Here is a 17,102-nt window from a genome sequence, read left to right as displayed (position 1 = left end):
AAATATCACCTAAGTATTAATTTTTTATAATGCCACTATTAAAAATGTTTGACTGATGAGATAAAATAGCAAATTTATTTGTCATAAGTATATACATCAAATTATTAGTGCAACTGTTATATTAGAATAACAGAATTTTGATTCCATATGAACACAATAATTTAGAAAATGACCAAAATCACCTAGAAATTCAAAGTACTCTTAGGACAGTTGTCTGGAAAAGTAAAAAGAATAGTAGCTTATAAATATACAGAAATGAAAGATGAGTTGTTTATTAAATAAATATTCCTTGAGTGCTTGTTTTCTGTGACACACTAATCTGGCTGCTAAAGGTAAGGTGCTAAAATTGAGTCGCTAAAGATTGTAACTGACCTCAGTGAACTTTCCTCTAACAGAAGATATAAAACACCCAAGTAAGAGATAAACCAACTGAACTTCACATTGTGAAAAATCTTGGACATAAATAAAACTGGGTTTAGGAAGGGGAGCATTTAAGAGAATATGTGATGAGAAGTAACCATGAGGAGACCCAGAGGCAAAGTGTTGCATGCTAGAAAAATGGATAATGCCTATGACTCAGAGATGTGAACTCTTTGGTCGTATTAAGCGCTGAAGGATGACCAGTGTGCATGAGTGTCATGAATGAGGATGAGTGATGGAGGACAAGGACAAGTGTTGAAGAAGAAGAGACTATATCTTAGGTGATTTCATAGGCAGCTTATAGTCATTCATTTCAAATTCATTCTAATTTTAAAGGGGAAACTTGGCATGCTTGATGCAAAGGACTCCCAATTTCAGTAAGTTGATTTGGCTGTTCTGCAGAGAACTTAGAACTGGAGATGGAGAAAGGAGGAATCAGGAAGGCCTGGGAGAGGGCTACTGCCATGGTGCCAGGGTGACATAATGGCTTGAGACAGCACAGCAACAGGAGAGGGAGCAAGATGGAGGCAGATGCTGTCGGACTATGAGAACAGAGATTTCTGGGCGATGGACATTAAGGAGGGCATGTGATGTAACGAGCACTGGGTAGTATATAAACTGGTGAATCACTGAACTCTACCTATGAAACTAGTAATACACTACATGTTAAGTAATTTAATTTAAAAAAATATATAGCTCAACCCAAAAACATTATTTAAAAATAATATGGTAGGTTTTGTTAAAAAAAAAAAAGTAGAGAGAGAGAGAGGGAGGAGAGCTATTTCTGATCATTTGCATATGAGAAGGAGGAGAAGAAAACAAAAACCATTGGTTTTTACTTGAGCTGAATATGGTGCTGTATTTAAAAGATAAATAATGTAAAAAAACAGGTTTTGAGGTGGAATAAAAATTTTTGGATGTAATGTTTGGATGCTCTGTTATATCCAAATAGACATATTATTTAGGCATTAGGACATAAAAGCCAGATAAAAGTATGTGATAGACAAAATATACATATATATTCATACTTTTCTCAATACAAATCATTACCATATATATGTAGTTAAAGCCATTCAACTAGATGAGAGAGATCACATTATAAATGTATAAGAGGTAAATGAGTTAAAAGTCCATATTGTGACTCCAAATAAGCATTATAGTATACTACACTATTTTAGATGAGTCAATTATAATTCAGTGGTGAGTAAACAACTCTATAGTGAGTTAAAAAGCACATATAGAGAATCAGTGTAATTACAATAATTTTACCCTTTTTCTCTGCAAATTCCAAGAATGTATACTTAATATGTAGCTTTTTAAAAATTATATTTTTATGTATTAACATATATGTTAATATTTATATAAAAGATTAAGTCTCATTTAGATCAAGGTTAACATAAATAATGCTTATAATTCTCCAGTGGAAATGTTTTGCCAATCAGCACACATTGATACGCTATGATTACTGAAATGACATGAGTCCACCCAAATTGCTGGTAGAGCCTAACCAAAGACAATAGAGGAAGACACATACGAATATAGATTATATCAGCACAAATAATTCGGCTTAGAAAGGATCTAAGAATCATCCATTTAAAGTAACCCATTATACAATTGAAGAAACTGAGATCAAGATAAGGGCTAACTTGCTTTAGGAAAAAAAAAAATAGTACCTTTCCTTTTCTGGCATGAAATGTGCAAGACAATCTGGGTTCACCAACAAGTTAAATACTAACTCTTAGAAAGTTGAAAACTTTCAGCAATGAACTTAATAAACCAAGAAAATCAATGTACTGAAGACTGGGAAACTATTTCAAAACGAAAAAATATTTACAGATACAAATATTTACAGATACAAATATTTACAGATACAAAAATATTTACAGATACAAAAAGACAAAAGGCAAACTTCAGACTTCAGCATTTAATATCTCTTAATATCCCTGGCTTGAGTGTCTGTGAATCAGAAAATCCAGATCTATCTGATAGATGGTGGTATCAGAAGAGATCATGTGGATCTACGGCAGGCATTAAACGAAAAGGAATTCGAATGACGGCTCTGGTCACGGTAAACACAAGCACCTCCCTGGTGCCCGCATCACTCTGAGTGCTCCGAGTACCAACGCAATCATCACGGGAACTATATGAAGTAGGCTCTATTAGAGACCATGGTTTACAGAAGAGGACACTGAAAGCAGAAATGTTAACTAATTTGCCAAAAATCTTCTGGCTACTAAGAGGCAGAATTGGTATATAAACCCAGACGGACTCCAAGTTCAACCCTCACCACCCTGTGTTACTACTTATTGAGGAGGTGAGTGCGTGCATTTATTTATTTATTTTAAAGATTTTATTTATTTGTTGGAGAGAGAGTGAGTGCGTGGACAAGTGGGGGCAGGGGGCGGCAGGCACAAGGAGAGGAAGAAGCAGACTCCCTATTAAGCAGGGAGCCCGATGCTGGGCTGATCCCAGGACCCTGAGATCCTGTCCCGAGAGGAGGGCAGCAGCTTAACTGCTGAGCCGCGCCCAGAGATGAGTACATTTAAAATGGGTCGACTTAAGCAATCCAATATCATTCAGGATAAAATACTGTGCTTCTGATGTTTACCACAGATGTTTACCACAGAATGTTCATTTCTAAAAAAGAAATGTTATATGGAAGCATCTAGTTAAATAAATGGTGATGGGGCGCCTGGGTGGCTCAGTGGGTTAAGCATCTGCCTTCAGCTCAGGTCAGGATCTCAGCGTCCTGGAACTGAGCCCCACCTCTGGCTCCCTGCTCAACAGGGAGTCTGCTTGTCCCTTTCCCTCTGCCTACTGCTCACACTGCTGTGTTCTTTCTCTCTCTTTCTGTCAAATAAATAAGTAAATAAAATATTTTTTTTAAAATGGTAGTAAGTATTTATATGATTTTGTTAAATGTAAGGCAACTAAGGTTGAAAGGGATAATTTGGTATCTTGCAAAGTGTAAAAATCTTAGTACCAACTGTTTTGACTTGTCAAATTTTAAGAAAACAATTATATCATATGACTTGAGAAATAGGCAATTAGTGTGCCATATTTGGGGTGCTACCTGAAAGGAAAGAATGCAGGTATTGTGTTATGAGCCAGGATTCAGAGCAAAAGAAAATACGAACTGGGAATGAGAGAGGGATCAGTCTCCACTACAGAACAGACCAGGAACAGACGATGTGAGATGCCAAGGAGATGCTGAGGTATAGAATGTAAAGATGAGTAACGAATGTCTGACCTGGGATGACACAAAAAGAGTCAAACAGTGTAAAAACCAGACCAAGGCAAGCTCTGCCAGGTGTATTTCCAATGTTCTAACAGGTTTATTTTGCATTGTTCCCCTGCATTCCCCACGGACTTCAGTGAGGTAGATCCTATCCACGGTGTCCTTTCAAGCTGCCAAGTGACTTACGTAGACCTGATGATGCTCACAGTCTCAAACGGTGAAGCGGCTGCTTAAACAGTGTTGTATGAAATGGTGGACCTGGGATTGGGAGACATTACTGAGCCAATTTATCGGTTTAGATTCTTAATGACAGAAAATTTCCCAAATACCTCAAAGTCATAGTTGCTGTCACATTTTGCTTTGCTTAGTGTCACTCAAGAATCTGCAAAAGTTAACCCCCTAGAGAGAAATTTCAAACACTTCCATCAACACGTAGACAAGGAATACCTAAGTGACACCAAATACCAGTCTATATTTCTCAGATTTCACTTGACTTGGTCACCGAGCATTGCACAATGAGTCCCTGAGCAAACACAGGTGTCCCATGCAATGTTAAGGACACACCTAGAGACACTGCCTAGATAAGTGTTCAAAACAACACTCTGTAGCCAGGTCAAATCATAGATCCTTTATAAAAGGTCCTCTGTCTTCATTAGGGAAAATAAGGTATTTATTCCCACTACTGTCCATCTTTTTTCCCTTCTATATTACATTTACGGGAGGTATAAACTTTAGGTTAAGGAAATGGGAAGAGGAAAAGTGTCTGTCCCATCCATACACTGTGGTAGGACATGGATATGTTTTTTAATTCTGAAAAGTTATTCCCCTCTAAAATTCCCTCCCCAATAGAAAAGGCATTTTATTGAAATCTACTTACAAATATGCGTGTTCTTTCTCCTTGTTTAAGTAATATTTTAGAGCAAACACATGATAGGAATATAGAAGGTAGTTATATAAAATGGAGAATTTGATTCATGATAAGCCACAGGTAATTATGAAAAGAAAAACAAAGATTTTAAAGGTCAAGGAAACAGCCATCTGCTTAACAAGCAGGCCATCTGTGAAAGATAATTCAAGGCCAGTTAGAAGCTCAGACAAATGGCTACCCTGAAAGATGTCTCATATGTTATCTGTATCTGAACTCGAGGTATAAAGCACAAACTGGGTGAACATTAATATCATCCATTTTTATCTTTAAATCAATTTAAACGTGCCCTGTTAATTAGAGATAATACCCAGTTTCTCATAATTAAATTATCATGAAGAGGCATTGAGGTGAAAACAAATCATATGAAATTTCATATTCATTATAATTAGAAAATCATACTCTACTGTCTGATATTTTTGATACAACTGGATGTTTATAAAAATATACATTGGACTTACATGTTATAGTATGTTTTAATATTTTTATAAATGCACACTTACATAACACATTTTTAAAAGCATTTAAAGGAAAATTGAGTTACTCAGGCAGCCAAATGATAAAAAGTAACCCCCCCATTTATTCCTTCCCAGTACATTTTGTAGGACAAAATAAGCATATAAACTCCTAAGTGAAATATAAATATAAATGTGGGATGTGGGTCTGGTATTTTGAAAGACCAGATGTGCAATTTACATTATTTTAAAACACCTTTAAACCTTTGAGGTTTCTTTAAACAAGAGTAAGGTCTCCTCTCCCATTTGTGCATTTCTCTTAATAGATCCTTAATTGAGTGTTTAATACAAAAAATGTATTTTCTGCACCTAAACGTATTCCTAACATTTATAACTCTTCCTTAACCTAGAGCTGTCAGTTTTCTTCCATTATTTACCTGTTATTTTTTGATGTTCTTACAGAATATCTATTATTTGTTCGAGGGTGCATTAGTCTGACACATAAACTTAATGAACTATTCCATAGGTATTAGTTCCTAGGTGAATGTTAGATTGTCAAACAACAAAATCGCACCATCTTAAATGGTCATTCAGTACCGGCAAGTACTAAGCACCAAATCCGCACCGGATACAGTAGTGATCAGAGACTGGGCTCTCGCTCTCATGGATCTTGCATTCCAGAAGGAAAGTTCAAGGAATCGATGACTGCTTCTAAGATTAAAGAGGAAAAATCAGTATTTTTTAAAATATTAAAATTTATGACCCAACGATAAGCCGTGAATTTCTCCTTTCCTCTCTCTTCTATTATTTTCTCAGTTAAATCTAGGTACAGGCACCATCATATTTTTTTATGACTAACTTCGCTATGTCTTATTAAATCTTTCAAGAACCCAATGTATAAAAGATTTCAATTCTACTTACTAATCAGTATTTCTAAGTTTTTGTTTGTTTGTTTTTCTGTTGTTGGTGATGTTTCTGCCTGTAAGACTTTATTCCATCTGAGGTTGATTTTTGAATAGTGCATGCATTGTTAAATCAAGGCCATATTTTTTTTTGTCATTTTTTTTTCCAGTTTCATTTTTTTTTCAACTGTCCCATCTTTCCTTAAACTGACAAGTGCCTTTTGTCATCTACCAAATTTGCCTGTTTATGGGATTTGATTTTACTTCATGGATGAATCCTGAGTTAATGCCACAATATCAACCTTAATATTGCTTCATAATAAATCCTGGTATGATGAATAAATAGCCAGTTGTCCCTCTTGATCCTTTTCAGAAATTACCTCTCTATATCAATATTTTACATTTTGATAATTTTCTTATATATTTATTATTTTTGCTTTTGAAAGAGAGAGAGCAGGGAGGGGAGGGGATGAGGGAGAGAGAGAGGATCTCAAGTGGGCTCCATGCCCAGTTCAGAGCCTCACATGGGGTTTGATCTCATGACCCTGAGATCATGACCTCAGCAGAAATCAAGAGTCAGCCACTTAACCAACTGAGCCATCCAGGTGCTCCTTGAGAATTTTTTTTTTAAATATTTTATTTATTTGACAGAGAGAAATCACAACTAGGATGAGAGGCAGGCAGAGAGAGAGGAGGAAGCAGGCTCCCTGCAGAACAGAGAGCCCGATGTGGGGCTCTATCCCAGGACCCCGGGACCATGACCTGAGCCGAAGGCAGAGGCTTTAACCCACTGAGCCACCCAGGCACCCCTCAATTTTTTTTTTTTTTTAGAAAGCACGAGCATAAATAAAATTATCCATTTTTTCCTAACACCTACTTCTATGTACACCAGAAAATCCAGAAATATTGATTCACTCATTAATGTGTCTTTATTTATTTTATCATTTATTTGTTATGTAATAATTTACTGAGAATATCCTATGTATGTAACACAATCATAGACATATATATAACAGATTACAACAATAACACCTACCTATTGTAATGCTGGAGTCTTTATTTAACCTTCTTGCTCTTAAAGGATATATTTTATACACATCATTTAATTTAACAAAAAAAGTAACTCTGGGCCTAAGTCCATGTAAATGAATATAAGTAAAGTTTACTAGTGAAATATTTGGCCTCTATTTCATGAAGGACTATGTATATATGTTCCTGTGTGTGTGTGTGTGTGTGTGTGTGTGTGTGCATGTGTATGAGAAACAAAGCAAAATTCTTATAAGGAGAAAGTTTAAGAAAATGAAACTTGCTAGTTGCATATAGAGAAGGAAGGATCTAGCTATTTGAAGAAAAAACACGAGATGCGTCTAGGAATGCACAGACATGTATTTATGTTTGTATTATTACAAAAGCGTTATGAGTTTGATGGACACATATATAGGCATACTGTAAATGATAGTCTCAGGCTCTTTGGAAAAAATAAGTAAGTAATTGCTGACAAAGCATGTTTATGACCTAGAAATGACACCACCACAGGTGATTAAGACTTCCATGTAAGACCAGCTTGTGCCTGTAATTTGAAACTTGCTTGAACATCAGCTACCTTTTATGCGTGTAGAAAAGCAAGGAAAGTAATGGGTTCTACTTTTAGCAAAAGCAAGTTCAGCATTTTGGGATTTTTTTTTTTCCTTTCTCTAACTGCTGTACATTTTCTCTCTACTCAGCCGAGACAAATGAAAAAAAGACAGAGGTTTGACTCAGCATTTGTGCTCAGATTCATTAGCATTATGAACTGAAGAGGAGGGAAATCCAAACCATTTCTCCTCTCTGCTGAAAAATTCAAATGCTGTAAAATAAAAATATCTCCAAAGTATGTTAAAGTAAACAGGGAAAAAAAGTTATATTTATTAAGCTCAATTCTTTCTGGCATTAATGCAGTGGTTTATAACTAGATATCCTATTTCTCTTAAGATTTAGGTAATATTTGGGGAAATTTTCAATCACTTAGGGAACAATTTAGAAAATGCTATTTCCAGGACATGTACTCAGAGATTATGTTGTAATTGGTCTGTTATGAAGACTAGCATCTTATTTCTAAGAGCTGACAATGCATTTCTACTGCTCAGTCAAGGATGAGAACTATTACTTTAACACATCCCCCTGCTGTTCTGACTTATTTAGGAAGTCATTAATTTCCTTAGGCCATTGGGACATTAGAGACAGCTACAGATTAGCTAAACCCACATGCCTAATCTCTGATAATGAATAAGCAAAAGAGTATTTGTCTTTGGATTTTGAATTCAAGATTTGTATTCAAGCAGAGACACACCAAGGAGCCCTATATAAAAGCAATTATATGATCAATCTGACTTCCATTCCTGATTTAGCCCTACTGTCAGCAGTTTGAAACACACTTTGATGACAAAGAAAGTGAGGAAGCCGTAGATCTTTTATAAAAACGTTATCAGGGACAAGCCCTAGTTAGCGTCCTTACTACCTGATGAGTGTTACTTTCCCTCTCATCTTGGATAAAATGGAGCCTGTGGGGGAAGAATCACAATTTTTACCTCATACGATGTATAATTTCCTGTCGGTATCTTCTCTATCTTCTTCAGTTGAAGACAGCTGGCCACAAAGAAAATGTCTAAAAAGACCCTTAAATTCTGGAAATTCTAGAAATAAAAATATCCTCAGTATGTTTAGAGAAATGACAAAAAGAATACAGTGGAAGAAAAGACATATGAAATACGAAATAAATATGAAGCAAGGCTTAGAAGATAAAGATAAGGATATCTTCTTCTGAACATGATGCAGGTCATGGTAGCAGCTGTCTTGTTGACTATGTCCATGCTAGTGCTTGTGGTGGCAAGTATGACTTTGTGCCCAGAACCCACCCCTAATATACAAACACAACTCAGGGAACACACATGTGTACAGTGAAGGAGTAGTTTCTCCCTCCTGTTGTCTCACTAGGGACTGCTAGTCACAATACTACCATTCTGTGGCCACAGGGGAGGGTCTAGGACACAAACCAATGTATTTAGAATTCTTCTCTGTGGATTAACAGCAAGCAGGGAGCCACGTGTTAGCAGGCTATTATTTTTTTCCAGGCATTGCTAATTCCCAGGGGGGCACTCGTTTATTTTGCAAATTTCTTTTCTAGCTATAAAATCTCCCCCATTTGCCTACGCCAGTGTGAGCTGGTTTTCTACTACCTGTCACCCAAAGATTCTTGATCACTGTGATAATACAAAAACATGTAAAATGTAATATGAGATTTAGTCATATGATAAACAGTATAAGAAAAAAAGATGGTGGCTTTTTCACTCACTCACTCTAAGACTTGTAAACGAGATAATTAATTACTTTGAACCCTGCACGTCTTCATACCTAAAGTATGTATCAGCTCTTTCCTCCTGGTATCATCACCAGGGTTAGGTGGGATTCCACACCTAAAGCACAAAGACTGGCATGTAAAAAGATGTAAAGATGATAGTAATTTTATGATTCACAGATATTTTAGTTAAGTAATATATTCCTAATTTCACACATGAGGAAACAAGCTCAGAGAGGTTAAAGTTACTTGTCCAATGTCAGAACAATGTATAAGTGGTTAGGAATTGAAAATTTACTTGGCTCATACAGGTCCAAAATCTGTACATTTTTGTTTCCTTTAATTTGAAGTAAAGTGTGAATATAGGCACACAGACATAAATACATATAAATACAAATCATATGTAGCCTTGTTTACACAAATTAGTACACAGTAACAGTTTCTAAACGGAGAATAATCACACCTAGATAACCTCTGCCCTTATAAAGAAATAGAACATTCCAGCCCTTGCAAAGCAGTCGTTTTGTAGCCTGCCACAAATTCTCCTTTGGGATAACCACCATGCCTTAGTTTTGCCTGTTGTTAAACTTTATATAAATTAAATAAAACAATATTCATTATTGTGTATCAAGATTTTTTACAACATTTATCCATGCCATGGTTGGATTAGTGGTCCATTCAAAGTCTATTCAGTATTACATTGAATGAATATTCCAAAACTTATTTATCCAGTGTACTTATGATAAGTATATTTTTCCAGATGAGGGATGCTACAGATACTGCTTTTATGAGTATCCCTATACATATCCATTGGTCTGTGTTTGTATGCATTGCTATTATATCCAAAGTGAAATTTCTGAGTCATAGGTTATACACATGTTCATTATAGCGAAGTTGTCGAACAATTGACTTATTACACAAATATTGTTCATTAGTTTTAATTGCTCCATTTCCTCACTAACACTTAATATTTTCAGTATTATATATTCAGTATTATTATTATATATATATATTATTATATATATAATATATATTATATATATATTATATATATAATATATATAAATATATAAATATATATATAAATTATATATATATATTATATATAATAATATATATTATTATATATTCAGTATTATATATTCAATATATTCAGTAAAAAAATATTTTAATATTTTCAACCCTTCTGCCCCACATAGGCTGTGAGTTCATGTTCCAGTGATGGTGTAGTGACGCATCATAGCAAGTTTTATTTTTCTTCTCATACGTTCATTGACATTTTAGCTATTCTTATTTTGTAAACTGCCATTTCCAACCTCTAGACCATTTAGTTTTCTATTTTCTAATTTATTTGAAGACAGTGAACCTATATTCTCTATATGATCTGGATATTAGAATTTTGTTGGCAATACTTATTCAAAAAATATTTTTCTACCCTGTGGCTTTTTCTTTTTTTTAATTCTCTTAATTGTATAATTCATGAACAGAAGTTCTTATCTTTAATATTCAATTTATCAGTCTTTTCCTTTTGGTGTCTGGTGCAAGAATTCTTTGCCAGTCTTATGGTCATGAAACGTATGTTATCCTCAAACATCCATAATTTACTGTTTTGTATTGCATGTTCTATCCCAAAATCTACTGAATTTATTGTTGTTAGTTTGCATGTGTGGTGTGGGGTACAGTATCTCACCCTTTCATATAGGTATAGATGAACCCAAACAACTTACTGATGAGACTATCTCTTCCCGCTGTCATGCAGTGCCGTCTTTTTCTTTTTTTAATAAATCCAGGGCTCACATAAGTATGTGTCTATTTGTGGACTAATAGTTCTAATTTTTAAAAATCTGGGGCCCCTGGGTGGCTCAGTTGATTAAGTGTCTACCTTTGGCTCAGGTCATGATCCCAGGGTCCTGCGTTCAGGCCCCGCATGGGGCAGGGCCCTGCTAAGCAGGGGAGTCTGCTTTATCCTCTTCTTCCCTCCCTGCTCGTGCTCTGTCTCTCAGTCTCTCTCTCTATCAGATAAATTACACAAAATCTTTAAAAAAATTATAAGAATCTCTTTACCCTTATACCAATGCACATTCTTAAAATTATTGTTGAATTATAGGACTTGATATATGGTAGCATGTACCACCCAGCATTGTTCTTCTTTAAAGACTTACCTGTGATACTACACTAGGGCTCATGATGGGGGCTCCTCCACAAATATGTAAAAACCCTGGGTGAAAATATTTAATAGACACCAATTAGATTGATATGACTTAATTGCCATAACAAAAGATCTTCAGCATCATTGAATTGCTACTTGTAGCCTCAAGCAGTAAGTCAATATCTTCTGAAATGCTAGTGGAGGGAAAACTGGAAATTTTTTTTCTTTAAATGCACTTTTTAAAAAGTGGTGTTTCTAAAACTAATTTTCCTTATTGGCTGCTACATCACACATTTAATTTTTAAGAAGCTAAAAAAAAAAAAAAAAACCTTTCTGTTATCCCATACCACTTTGGTCTATCAAAAATAGATATCTAAAATGTAAATTCCAAATGACTAGATGAATTGTCTAGGCTAACCGCTGTACCTCCTGTATCTAGAACAGAGCAGAAACTATGACAGGTGCTGTATATAAATATTTGTTCAAAAATGAATAAACATACGCCAAATTTTTAAAAATATATATATGTTTTGGGGCGCCTGGGTGGCTCAGTGGGTTAAAGCCTCTGCCTTCGGCTCAGGTCATGATCTCGGGGTCCTGGGATCGAGCCCCGCATCGGGCTCTCTGCTCCGCGGAGAGCCTGCTTCCTCCTCTCTCTCTGCCTGCCTCTCTGCCTGCTTGTGATTTCTGTCTGTCAGATAAATAAAATATTTAAAAAAAATATATATATATATATGTTTTATTTAACTCAAGCATATAAGAATTTAGCAAACACAAGTGCAAACAAAGGTGCTGATTTAGTCTATAAATGCACTAGTGGTATTTAATGACAAACCTCCCCAAAGTGCAAAACCCTAATAGTTATGTTAAACAGAGTGTGGGTTGAGTGCACGGTTTCCCTTCAGGCATATATGCAAACATGACTCATATTCTACAAGAGGCTACCTCCAGTCTCCCTGGGCACAGAATGAAGTGTAGAAGACAGAAAATTATAATGATTTCAGTTATATTAGCAGTTAGGGAATGAGGAGGGGACTCAAATGACAAGAGTTATGAGACGAAATAAAGCACTCAAGTTCATCGTGTTAATGTCACACTAGACTAGTATTTTTCAGTAAATCCTGCTTCTACAATTTTGGCATGATGTATGTATACATGATAGGCAGAATGGTTCTTCCAAATAGGCTATGGGTATTTTGCAGACGCAATTAGGTTTATGGAACTTAAAAGATAGGGACCATTCCCTTGGATTACAGTGTTGGGGCCAATCTAATCTCATGATGTTTAGAAACAAAGAACTTTCTCTCATTGGAGGTGAGAATGTAAGGCAGGAGTAGAGTGACTTGTTGTTGGTGTCTGGGAAGATGGAGTCCATAAACCAGGGAATGTGGATGACTGAGAACAATTTCTGGTGGACAGCCAGCAAAGGAATAGGACCTCAGTTCTACAACTGCTTGGAACTGAATTCTGCCAACAACCCAAATTTTCTTAAAAGGAGATTCTTCTTCAGAGCTCCCAGATAAACTCTAGGCCAGACAATTCCTTGATTTCAATCCTGAGAGACTCTAAGTAGAGGAACTAGCAGAGCCCACCTGGAGTCACCTGAGATTTCTAAACATCAGACCTGTGAAATAATTAATTGGTGTTGCTTTCAGCCACTAAATTTGTGAGAATTGGCTACATCAGCAATACAAAATGAATATAATATCCATCTAGTGTCAAATTTAGCATAACCTAAGTAATTTTTTCAAGGTCCAAGATCTTTCTGTACAAATTCTATTTCTGACCTTATGTGTATTGTGACTATCCATTAATTTTTCCAGTATCTTGCTGAAAGACACCAGCTTCTCCCTCCCTCTTCCTCCCCAATGCACTGCATAGAATCCTGTCTTTCTATGAGATAGTATATACTTCGACTTGCTATATAGCTCTTTTATCTATCACCTAATTCCACTGTCCCATCTTCTCAAGCTCCTTTTAAAACAAAACAAAACAAAAACCTCTAGCCAGAAAGAATTCCCAATGGTCTGTGAAAATAGAATATATAGTATTTATATATATATATATATATATATCAATAATATATGTGTATAGTGTTTATATATGTAGTATTTATATACATTAATATATGTAGTTTAGTACTTATATAATATATATAGTGTGTATACATACCATATCACATAATGGTAGTATATTATTATGTATTCACATTAAATATTAATATATAACAACTTATAATAATAAATATTATTTAATAATAAACAATATTATTTAATATACATTGATACTTGTAATGATAAATAAAACAATGACACAGCTTAAAATCAATGGCATCCTAAATTTGATGAAATGCAGTATGAGTCTGAATGTGTATTTAATGAATAATGGATAATGGATAATAAAAACATGCAGGAGAATATATGTTTATATACACATATATATACATATTGTGTGTCCTCAGAAGAGAAAGTTTATGGAAGGAATGCAGACACATTGATAACAGACAACAAAAGCATCTATTTTCTGAATTTACCAGCAGTCTACTTCACCAGTGGACTGGCATGATTAGGGTAAGTTTTCTTATGCTACTATTGTAGTTGTTTTTGCTCCAGAAAATGTTCTTTGGACTTCATCCCTTCAGAACAAGTTATCCATTGTGGATCATTGGAAAATACTTTGAGATGAAAGTAAAACCTAGTCTTCCTATTATTGTACAATTTCTCACCCACAGAGAGGTGACAGTTAAACATTCAAGCCCAAATATAATTTCTGGAGGCGGGACGGAATGCAGATAATAAAGAACATAAAAACACACACACACACACACACTTTAGGGAAGAGGGAGAGAAAGCCAATCAAGAGAAGCGTTAGTTGTGAAGTTTGAGGGAGAAGAAAGCTATGTAGTTCCAGAAAATACGAAGAAATATGACTTTTTTTTTTTTTTTAAGATTTTACCTGTTAATTTGACAGGGAGAGACACAGCAAGAGAGGAAACACAAGCAGGGGGAGCGAGAGAGGGAGAGGGAGCCCATGCGGGGCTTGATCCCAGGAACCTAGAATCATGACCCCAGCTGAAGGTAGATGCTTAATGACTGACCCAGGTGCCCCAAAATAAGACTTTTTAATGAGGAATGTCAATCACAGGCTATGTTTAACTTGACTCCCTCTTAAGGATATCTTTTTTTTTTAATATATTATTTATTTATTTGACAGAGAGAGATCATAAGTAGGCAGAGAGGCAAGCAGAGAGGAGGAAGCAGGCTCCCTGCTGAGCAGAGAGCCCGAAGCGGGACTCGATCCCAGGACCTCGAGATCATGACCTGAGCTGAAGGCAGAGGCTTAACCCACTGAGCCACCCAGACACCCTTAAGGATATCTTTAATGAGAAATCCAATATCAATAATCAATATTTTTAAGTTAGGCACAAGTGTATGATCAAATCCTGGAAGTTATTAATTCAAGAAAAATGTAAAAAATATGTAAAGAGCTATGCTTATGGCACTGACTCGAACACAGTAGATTTTGGAACTTAAATTGACAGGTTAAACAAGGAACATCAGCTTCAAGTTTCTAAAATATGTCATTTACTATAGGGAATAAAATAACTGTAAAACACTTTAGTCAAAAATCTTTAATATAATAAAATTGTTTAAATATGTCACTTATCCATTAGGCTGTCAGACAACACTCCCACATACAATGAAATGCCTGCTTTTGACAGCTGGAGTTGTATGGGGAGAGCTCTGCACCACAAAAGCTAAAACAAATGCCCTGAATATATTGTACAGAAGATATTTCCAGGAAAAATAATCGGAGATTAATTTAAATAAATTCCACATCAGAAATTGTGAAAAAAAAAACAAATATATATATATACATATACATATACATAAATATATATACACAGTATTGAGTAATTTGTTAGTGAAAAAAAGTTGGAATTAGATAATGATAGAGTAGCTATTAATATGATTGAATAAATCCGTAGCATAAAGTTCAAATGAAAAGAGATGAATATGATTTGATACATTTCTTGACAGAAGGATTATTCGAATTAGAAGCAAACATATAACTTTTTAATAAATAGAAGCATATTTTATTCATAATAAAACACAAACTGCTTTTTTCTAGGAGTAACATGTCATTCATTCCCAGCATAATTTTACAAGATAGCCATCCTGAGGAATATGGTCCATTATTAGAGAGCTAACAACAGTTGCCCCGTCATACACAAGGGATGCATTCTAAGACCCCCAGAGGATGCCTGAAAACTATTGACAGTACTGAACCCTACACATGCTGTTATTTCTTTGGCATACTCACCTATGATAAGGTTTAATTTGTAAAATAGTCACAGTAAGAGATTAACAACCATAACTAATAGTAAAATAGAATTATTATAACCATATGTTATAATAAAACACTGTGACCATGGTCTCTCTCTCTCACAATATCTTATAGCTCTCCTTTCTTTTTTTGTGATAATGCAAGATGATGAAATGCCTATGTGATTGATGAAGTGTGGTGTACATTGTAAGCATTGTGGGGTAGTGTTAGGCTAGACTGATCTTCCACAGATAAGTTGGAAACAGGATTGTCTGCTTCTCGACCACAGTTGACTGTGAGTAACTATAACCAAGGAAGATGAAATTGTGGATAAGATGGGGAGGGGCTACTGTAAATAAAAACATTTGGCGTTTCAAATTGAGCTCAAAGTAGCTGTGATAATCAAGACCAATACCATCAGCCCCACCAACACCTCCATAAACTATCACTTACTTAAGTGTGTTGTGACATGTGTCCACTATTTGGTACTTCCCATAGAAAGTTGACAAATCCTTCCATAAATTTGCAAGGGTAATTCTATTACTGTCATTTAACAGATTGAAGAAGTAAAAGTCAAAATGTTTAAATGATCTTCCCAAGATCCCATAGTCTTAAAAAAAAAAAAAAAAAAAGATGGTTACAGACAGAGTTTTGAGACAAATACATCTCATTTCATAGCCAATTGTCTTCCCATTGAAATGTATATAAGATGTTCATCTGTTTAATGCATTGTAAAGGAGTAGAGATTTGGAACTGAAAATTTATTTTAGGCCTCTCTATGAGATGATTTGGTGTTTGGTTATTTTCTCTAGGCTTAAGCTTTCTTACCTATAAGAAATAAAGAAGTTGGTATAAATTGCACCTACTTGAAAATATTCTACACTTTTCTCCAAGCTCTAAATGTGACAAAACTTCCATTTATTTAGTCAATGAGTACTTGAAATATCATGTGTTTTTTTATTGTTAGAGGTGCTAAAGATTCGTTGTCAAAAAGACGATCAAAAGCCCAGAGTTATGAGTCATCTGACTGTAAATAATATGAAAGAAATAAATACATCATAATAATAATACATAAGGGTATGTAAACACATATGTATATGATTGATGTATTTTATATGTATATGTTACATATATCATATATGTGAGATAAAGAAAAATCAGATGGGGGCGCCTGGGTGGCTCAGCGGGTTAAAGCCTCTGCCTTCAGCTCAGGTCGTGATCCCAGGGTCCTGCGATCGAGCCCCGCGTCGGGCTCTCTGCTTGGCTGGGAGCCTGCTTCCTCCTCTCTCTCTCTCTGCCTGCCTCTCTGCCTACTTGTAATCTCTGTCTGTCAAATAAATAAATCTTTAAAAA

This window comes from Meles meles, chromosome 3 (assembly GCF_922984935.1).
Source record: "Meles meles chromosome 3, mMelMel3.1 paternal haplotype, whole genome shotgun sequence".
In the NCBI taxonomy this organism is placed as follows: Eukaryota; Metazoa; Chordata; class Mammalia; order Carnivora; family Mustelidae; genus Meles; species Meles meles.
Note: the sequence above shows the minus strand (reverse complement) of the source record.